The sequence below is a fragment of the Oncorhynchus nerka genome, linkage group LG4 (genome assembly GCF_034236695.1).
Source record: "Oncorhynchus nerka isolate Pitt River linkage group LG4, Oner_Uvic_2.0, whole genome shotgun sequence".
NCBI lineage: Eukaryota > Metazoa > Chordata > Actinopteri > Salmoniformes > Salmonidae > Oncorhynchus > Oncorhynchus nerka.
In genome coordinates this window covers 41,368,407-41,378,350 of record NC_088399.1, presented here as the reverse complement: position 1 = coordinate 41,378,350, position 9,944 = coordinate 41,368,407, and positions in this window count along the sequence as shown.

The window sequence follows — 9,944 nt, the reverse complement described above, 5'->3', positions numbered from 1 at the left end:
ACCTTTATGGTGCTTTCAAGACAACTGTGAACTCTGAAAAATACGAGGTCAAGTCATGACGTCTTTTGGTTTTATTTGTATTATTAATTTAACTAGGCAAATCCGTTCAGAAAAAACTCCTATTTACCAGAAGTCAAAAGAGCTCCTGCGGCAACGGGAGCTGGGATTACAAATAAAATACGATTATAGGACAAAACACACATCAGGACAAGAGACACCACAACACTAGGTGAAGAGAGACCTAAAAACGACAACATAGTATGGCAGCAACACATGAAAACACAGCATGGTAGCATCACAACATGACAACAACATGGTAGCAGCACAAAACATGGTACAAACAGTATTGGGCACAGTTAACAACACAAAGGGCATTGGATGTAGAGATGGAGACAAAACGGTCCAGTTTGAGTGTTTTTTTTGCAGCTATCTAGCTTTGTGTGTGCTTTGGAGACCATTAACAGAATGTGACTGGCAGAACGGGTATTGTATGTGGAGGATGTGGGCTGCAGTAGGTATCTCAGATAGGGGGGAGTGAGGCCTAAAATGGTTTTGTAAATAAGCATCAACCAGTGGGTCTTGCAAAGGGTAAACAGAGATTACTAGTTTACAGAGATTATAGAGTGCAGTGATGTGTCATATAAGGAGCATTGGTGGCAAATTTGATGGCCAAATGGTAAAGAACATCTAGCCATTTGAGAGCACCCTTACCTGTCGATCTATAAATTACGCCTCCCTAATCTAGCATTGTTCGGATGGTCATCTGAATCAGGGTTAGTTTGACAGCTGTGGTGAACGAGGATCGATTACGATAGAGGAAACCAAGTCTAGATTTAACCTTAGCCTGCAGCTTTGATATGTGCTGAGAGAAGGACCGTCTAGCCATACTCACAAGTACTTTTATGAGCTCTAAACCCTCAAAGGTAGTAATCACACTGGTGGGAGAAGGGCATTCTTCTTACCAAACCACATTACCCTTGTTTTGGAGGTGTTCAAGACTAGGTTAAGGGCAGAGAAAGCTTGTTGGACACTAAGAAAGCTTTGTTGTAGAGCGTTTAACACAAAATCCAGGGAGGGGCCAGCTGAGTATAAGACTGTATCATCTGCATATAAATGAATGAGAGAGCTTCCTACTGCTTCAACTATGTTGTTGATGTAAATTGAGAAGAGTGTGGGGCCTAGGATCGAGCCTTGGGGACCTCCCTTGGTGACAGGCAGTGGCTGAGACAGCAGATGTTCTGACTTGACACTGCACTCTTTGAGAGAGATGGTTAGCAAACCAGGCCAAAGACCCCTTAGAAACACCTATAATCCTTAGCTGGCCCACAATAATGGAATGGTCTACCGTATCAAAAGCTTTGGCCAAGTCAATAAAAATAGCAGCACAACATTGGTTAGAATCAAGTGCAATGGTGACATCATTTAGGACCTTTAAGGTTGCAGTGACACACCCATAACCTGAGTGGAAACCCAAGAGAATACTATATACATCAAGAAAGCCAGTCAGTTGATTATTGACAAGTTTTTCCAACACTTTTGATAAACAGGGCAAAATAGAAATTGGCCTATAACAGTTAGGATCTGCTTGATTTCGCCCTTTAAATAAAGGATGCACCATGGCTACCTTCTAAGCAATGGGAACCTCCCCAGAGAGGAGAGACAGGTTAAAAAGGTCAGAGATAGGATTGGCAATGTTAGGTGCAGCAACCTTAAAGAAGAAAGGGTCTAAACCATCTGACCCAGAAGTTTTTTTGTGGTCAAGTTTAAGGCGCTCCTTTAGCACCTCGGACTCAGTGACCCCATGCAGCGGTAGGAGCATCGGGGACAGTCACATTAGAAGGGGTAGGAGATGAGTAAAATAATAATCCTGACTTAATGAACTGGTGATTAAAGAGCTCAGCCATTTGCTCCTTGTCAGTAACAACCACATCATCAACATTAAGGCACATGGGCAGCTGTGAGGAGGAGGGTTTATTCTCCAGGTCTTTAACCGTTTTCCAGAACTTCTTGGGGTTAGACCCACAGAGAGAGAACTGCTCCTTAAAGTAACTAACTTTGACCTTCCGGATAGCCTGAGTGCACTTATTTCTAATTTGCATGAATGAGAGCCAGTCAGCCTGAGTATGTGTGTGCCAAGCCATTTGCCAAATGGAATTCTTGAGGTGGAGTAACTCTGCCAGATCACGGTCGAACCAGGGGCTGAACCTGTTTTTTATTCTCATTTTCTTTATGGGTGCATATTTGATAAGGATACCACTGAAAATATCTTCAACAGGGGGGATCAAGCTGATTCTATACCAATCTATAGAAGCCAGATCAAGAAGGAAGGCTTGCTCATTAAAGTTTTTTAGCAAGTGTCTATGATAAGTTAGGACAGGTTTTTTCACTGAGCAGAAAACACCAGACTGATACCTATCAGGATTATTTGTAAGGATAACACCAAGGAGTGTAGCCTTTTCTGGGTGTTTGGAGTCATAACTTGTGGGATTGGTAATAATCTGAGAAAGATTTAGGGAGTCCAATTGCTTTAGGACTTGGTCAGATGGTTTAAGCATGTCCCAGTTTAGGTCACCTAACAGGACAAATTCAGATTTAGTGTAAGGTGCCAGGAGAGAGCCTAGGGCATTTAGGGTACAGGCCGGTGCTTATGGCGGCCGATAACACCCTGCAACATTCAACAAAGAGTTATTTGAAAGTTTAATGCGTAAAACCAGCAAAACAAATTGTTTGGGGACAGACTTGGTGGAGACAACCAAGCACTGAAGTGTTCCTTGGTAAAGATTGCCACTCCACCACCTTTGGAAGATCTGTCTTGCCGAAAAAGGTTATAACCAGAAAGGTTAACGTCAGTGTTCAGTGTTCAAAACACATTCTTAACCACGTCTCAGTAATGACCAACACATCTAGATTGGAGCTGTGAAACCACACTTTCAATTGAAACATTTTAGGCAATAAGCTTCTAGGCAGGTAGTCTAGTGGTTAGAGCGTTGGGCCAGTAACCGAAAGGTTGCTAGATCAAATCTCCAAGCTGACAAGGTTGTTCTGCCCCTGAACAAGGCAGTTAACCCACTGTTCCTAGGCCGTCATTGTAAATAAGAATTTGTTCTTAACTGACTTGCCTAGTTAAATAAAGTTGTGTTAATGTGCAGAAAACCCGGGCTTTCACGAGAGCAAAACGTCTGTGATCTTCAGGTTGAAAAGTCGGAGCTCTAGAAGTTGGACTTCCGAGTTGAATGACCGTCCAAAATTATTTTTCCCAGTCTGGGATGTTTTTTTTTTCAGAGTTCCCAGTTGTCTTGAACACACTGAAATCAGAAGTCGGGAGATGAACGTAGCATTATCATGTGCGTGACAGTGTAGGAGGAGCTTTTAGACTAATCCCAGTGAATGACAGGAAAGTACATGGCTTTCCTTTGATATAACTTTTTATTCTAGCAATATTCAGCCAATATTTCCAAACGTTAGGAATGAGCCCTCAAGACAAACACAGGGTAGTATAATTCCTGCCTGATTACTCAACCTGAATTTAATTAAGCTGCTCTATCATCACTGAATACATTCAGTCTGAAACTTCCTTCCTTTGTGTGACTTAAAAATGAGGGGCGTTGTGAAAAAAACAAATTCATCAGCAATTTGTCTCTTAACAAATCTAACCAATAACACAGTTGTAACAACTGTTACATATATAGGCCTTTCTAAATTAGCCTAAAGTGAAAAACATACATGGCCATCTAACTAAAGGTTAAAAGGGTAGACCAGGAATTGTATATAAAGAATTTTTCACTTCTGCAAGTCTCAACTCAAGTTCCTTGGACATGTAGTTGTCAAGGTTCCACCTGTCACCAGAGGGCGGCAGAGACCGTCCTAGAGACATTAATGACACTCAAGTGTGTCCTATTACTCATTATTATTTCCCTGTTAAAAGAGGTGTGTTTTCTGGTTTCCAGGCTGCGGGTCAAACTCATAAAAGACACACCCTCGTCCACTTACCCTCGCCTTATGCCCTTGGGGGAATCCCCGTCACCATCTTGGAAGGCGGTCCAAATGAGTAGCCAAGAAAGGAAAGTTTGCAAGGTAAGCCCCTCAGCCATGGTTTTTAGTCGAGTTTGTGAGTGTACAATTATTTCACTCCAGGGCCTGAAACTCCCCAAAATTAAATTTGCGACAATTGTACATCTGCTAAGATTAGTCCGCCAAAACTAAAAAAACAACATCAATGGAGATGTCAACATAAAAGTGTAAGTAAAAACAAATGTGAATAAGTTAGAAATTGTGCTACTAATGCACGTGACGGCACAAACACGTCTCGTAAAAAGTCAATATGTTTTTGTTTGGTTATTTTTTGGAAATTGTAGAAATAAAACAATTTCCTTCTTCAGAAGTTCCAGCCAGGCAGGCTAACGTTAGCAAATTAATTTGCTAGCTATCATACAGTAGGTATATATTAATAATTAATATAAGTAGACATGTAATCATAATTGACTGTAGAGCATATTTAATTACAAATTCTTATTTACAATGACGGCCTACCCAGGCCAAACCCGGACAACGCTGGGCCAATTGTGCGCCGCCCTATGGGACTCCCAATCACAGCCGGATGTGATGCAGCCTGGATTCGAACCAGGGACTGCAGTGATGCCTCTTGCACTGAGATTTGATTTGATTTGATTTAGACCGCTGCGCCACTCGGGAGTACACACAAGCTACCGGTAGCTGAAAACACATTTATCGTGGGATGAACGAGTTTCCGGGCAAGAGCGGTCCATTTAAAAATCATTCCTTCCTCCCTTGACTCTTGCCATGCAAGTGTATACTCGTCAGACGTCATGATACGTCATCAGAAGTGTCCACTTAATTTGAGGGCTGAGGGGATAGGGTGTGTCTTTTAAGTGTTTGGTCTGCAGCCTTAGTGTTTGTTGTTTTTTCCAGTGTACTGTGATCCTGAGGCTACTGTTTATCAGTAAAGTATTTGTTTATCCTTAACCACTGATTCTTCGTCTGGTGTCTTCTTTGCACCTGGGTTTAACCTCACCATGTCACAGCAAGCTTCTGCCCAAACATGAACCCAGCAGAGATCACCCAGATCAAGAATGTTGTAACCCACCAAGGAGCAGGGGCGGCAGCAAGAACAACTCTCCCAAATATCAGAGACCCTCAGGGCACTTACCGACTCCCTCCAACCACAGTCCAACCTCAACCCAGGAGGAGCCAATGACCAAGTCTCATTGCCCAGTGCTACAGCCATTGCCGTAGTTCCTCCAGGGAACCTGCACTGGGAACCCAAGATCCCAGCCCTCAAACGGTATAACGGCCACCCGGGAGGATGCAAGGGGTTCCTCACGCACACGTCTGAGCCCACAGGAGCGTGACAGGCGCAGGTGAAGGCTGCAGCCTCTACTGCAGAGGTCTTGGCCATCTCCGAGCTACATGCCCAGAGCTGATGGGAAACGCCGGGGCTCGCCAGGACAAGAGGAGCAAGGGGAGACCCTGAGGAGCTCTGCAGTTAACCCCTGGCTACCCAGTCACTGTCTGTCACTACCCGCAACCCTCAACTAGGACAACTGTCAGCACCAGATTCAAGCTTTCGTGGACCGCAGAGAATTTCATTGATCAAGACTTCACCAGAGAATTACAAATCCCCTGAGTAAAATGTCCTACTCGTCCCTTTGTGGTAGAGGTGGATGCCTCGGACACCGAAGCAGTGGCGGTAAAGAAACTGCACCCATGTGCCTTTCTCTCCAAGCAGTTCTTGCCAGTGGAACACAACTACAATGTAGGCAACCGGGAGCTCTTGGCACTTAAGTCGGCCCTTGAGGGGTGGAGACACTGGTTGGAGGGGGAACCTCATCCTTTTGTGATCTGGACAGGCTATAAGTACTTGGTCTCCATTCAAGAAGCCAAGAGGTTGAATGCTCGCCAGATTAGGTGGGCTCTATTTTTTTAACAGGTTTGATTTCACACTAGCATATCGTCCGGGATCCAAGAATCAGAAAGCAGATGCCCTGTCCTGCCAACATGATCTCTAACGAGGAGAGGGACTCCGAGCTCATCATCCCCAGCTCGCATTGTGGCCTTTGTGATATGGAGTATTGAGACCATGGTACAACAAGCCCAGACCCAAGAACCTGACCCCAGCGGGGGTCCCACTAACAGACTTGATGTTCCATGATCAGCCCATTCGAGTGCAACAATGGGGACACTCCTCTAAATTAACTGGGCATCCAGGGGTTAATCGGAGACTGGAGTTCCTGCGGCGGAAATTCTGGGGGCCCAACATGTTCGAGGATGTGAGATCCTTTGTTGCGGCCTGTTCCACCTGTGCCCAAAGCAAGTCCTCGTGACTCTTGGTCCCACCTGTCCATAGACTTTATCACAGGGTTACCTCCATCCCAAGGGCTTACCACTATCCTGGTGGTCGTAGATCGGTTCTCTAAGGCAGTCCATTTCATCTCCTTACCCAAGTTGACCTCAGCGAAGGAGACCGCTGATCTAATGATTACCCATGTCTTTTGACTACACAGACTTCCCCATGACATTGTCTCAGATCGTGGGCCCCAGTTCATCACACGCTATTGGAAGGCCTTCTGCTCCCTGTTGGGGTATTGTGAGTCTCTCCTCTGGGTTCCACCCACAGTCTAATGGGCAAACTGAGCGGGCCAACCAGGAGCTGGAGAAGCTCCTCTGCTGTTTCATCTCCACTCAGCCCAGCAACTGGAGCAAGTTCCTCGCCTGGGAGGAATAAATGCTCATAACACACTGCCGAACTCGTCCACTGTGTCGCCATTCGAGTGTCAGTTCGGGTTCGCACCCCCTTGTTTCCTGAACAAGAGGCCGAAGCTGGGGTGCCATCAGCCGAGGTGTTCATTCGACGATGTCGCCTTACCTGAATCAGAGTGCGAAGATTGTTTCCTGAGTGAGTTTGAGACTTAGTGTTTGTTGTTATTTCCAGTGTACTGTGATCCTGCGGCTACTGTTTATCAGTAAAGTATTTCTGTTTATCCTTAACCACTGATTCCTCGTCTGGTCTCTTCTCTGCACCTGGGTCCAACCTCACCACATCACAGCAGTGTAAGGGAAAGGCGTTGAGATCGACCAAGACAAGACACAGGCAATGAAAGACTATCCAACCCCCAAAGACAAAGTCTCTCCAGAGGTTTTTGGTGTTAGCTGGCTGGTATCCCAAGTTTATCCCACTCTTTGCTGACCTGGAAGCACCTTTAAACCAGCTGAATGGCGTAGAATGGAAGTGGACAGAGCAAAGACAGGCCAGTGTGGATGCTCTGAAGGGTGCCTTGCAAGACCCAGTTGTGTTGGTTCAGCCGACCCTCTCCTTACCCGGAGAGAGGAGGTATGCAGAGGCCAAATTGAGCTCCATACTGCATCGCCGTGTGCCTCCCAAATTTTGTAGCAAAGCGGGGGGCTCTGTAAGCTCCGCATTGACATGATTGGTTAACGGTAGGTGGGGGCGGGAGGTCCTGTATAAACACAAACTCACTTCCTTGACATCTTCCTTGACAACAGCTCAAAATAACACCAATATTGACAGCAGATCAGAACACATCAGGTTTAAAGACCAGCGAGGCACCCTCTATTGTAGAGTTCCCTTGAAGGATGATGGGGAAAAGTACCCGTTGGTTGTTCCCAAGCACTGATCTCCAGTTTCCTACACTACTTTCATGACAACCTTCTAGGGGGTCCTCTAGGAAAACTGAATACCTTACTACATGTTTTAGAAGTTGCCTGGTTTCCCACTATCCGTAAAGAAGTATGGGAGCACATAAAGTCCTGCACCATCTGCCAACAGTATAAAGCAGACAACAACAAACCAGGAAACACACTTGGAGCCGATGGAACCGTTTCCACCCAGTAAGAAGAACAGAAATGTATACCTGCTGGTTATAGCATCAAGTGGTTTGATATGTTCCCTCTGGGGGACAGCAAAACACACCATATCACCAAGATCTTGAAAAAGGAGATCTTTATCTAGTTGGGGGTCCCCCGATTTCTTGTGTCCAACCGTGGTCCCCAATTCACCGGCCAGCTGCTCTCTGAGCTACAGTATGTGAGTCCTGGGGATCACTCAAAAGCTCAGACCCAGCTACCACCTTACCTTACTGAACAGGTGAAAATATAATCTGTTAATATTGTAATATATTTGTATTTTATTTTTAAGTGTTTTTTGTTGCATTTTTTAATTTTATTTTTGGGGGTTTTGAATGCTCTAGGGTTTGATCACTATCATGTGGTCTTGACTCTCAGTTGTAAGATCGTGATGAAAAGTTTATATTTTGGCTTGATAGCTATATTGTTGTTAAATCAGCTTGGAAGTATTACACCAATGACTGCATGCTGTGTCCAGAGGTAGCAAAGGAAGAATGCTCCGAACCACTGCTAAGAGATGATGGCTTTTCGTGTGCTTTTCAGCAGCTGTGGCATCACCCATTTGTGTATTACATTCCTGTCAATGGAGGACCAGTACCAGAGGAGTGGCTCCAATGGAGTGACTGACCATGGAGTGACTGTGGCAGAAGCTATGTAAAAATGTTACACATAGAGGCCTAACTAAATGAGCCGCTACAGTGGTCGGCGAGACGGATACCTGGTGAGACTGCATCTAGGAATCGATAATCGGATGAGCTTCGTTCGAGACTATCCTATCAACGGGACATTAAAAACTTTAATTTCCTATTTTTCACGAGTTGTGGCTGAATAAGGACATGGATAATATACAGTTGGCTGTGTTTTCTGTGAATCGGCAATACAGAACAGCAGCCTCCGGTAAAATCGGGGAGGTGGGGCAAGGGTCTATGTCTCTTCATTAACAACAGCTGGTGCCCGATCTCTAATAGTAAGGAAGTCTCAAAGGTTTTGCTCTCCTGAGTTAGAGTACCTCATGATGAGCTGTAGACCACACTATTTACCGAGAGAGTTTTCATCTATATTCTTCGTAGCTGTCTATAATACCACCACAAACCGATGCTAGCACTAAGGCCGCACTCAACAAGCTGTATATAAGGTCATAAGCAAACAAGAAAATGCTCATCCAAAGGCAACGCTCATAATTGCCGGGAACTTTAATGCAAGAAAACTGAAATCCGTTTTACCAAATTTTTGTCACGTGCAACTAGAGGAAAAAAACTCTAGATCACCTTTACTCCACACACAGAGACGCATACAAAGCTCGCCCTCCATTTGGCAAATCCGACCATAACTAAATCCTCCTGATTCCTGATTACAAGCAAAAACTCTAAAAGGAAGTACCAGTGACGTGCTCAATACGGAAGTGGTCCGAGGAAGCCAGGACGCGTACTCAGAGCATGAGCTGACCAGCTGGCAAATGTCTTCAACTGACATTTTCAACCTCTCCCTGGCCCAGTCTGTAATACCTACATGTTTCAAGCAGACCACCATAGTCCCTGTGCCCAAGAACACCAAGGTAAGCTGCCTAAATGCCTACCACCTGTAGAACTCACATCTGTAGCCATGAAATGCTTTGAAAGGTTGGTCATAGCTCATGTCAACACCATCATCTCAGAAACACTGGACCCACTCTAATTCACATACTGCCCCAACAGATCCACTGACGATGCAATCTTTATTGCACTCCACACTGCCCTTTTCCCACATGGGCAAAAGGAACACCTACTTGAGAATGCTGTTAATTGAACAACACCATAATGCCCTCCAAGCTCATCACTAAGCTAAGAACCCTGGGACTGAACACCTCCCTCTGCAACCGGATCCTAGAATTCCTGATGGGCCGCCTCCAGGTGGTGAGGGAAGGCAACAACACATCAGCCACATTGACCCTCAACACGGGGGTCCCTCTGGGGTGTGTGCTTAGTCTCCTGCTGTACTCCCTGTTCACCCACGACTGTGTGGCCACGCACGACTCCAACACCATCATTAAGTTTGCCAACAACACAACGGTGGTAGGCCTGATC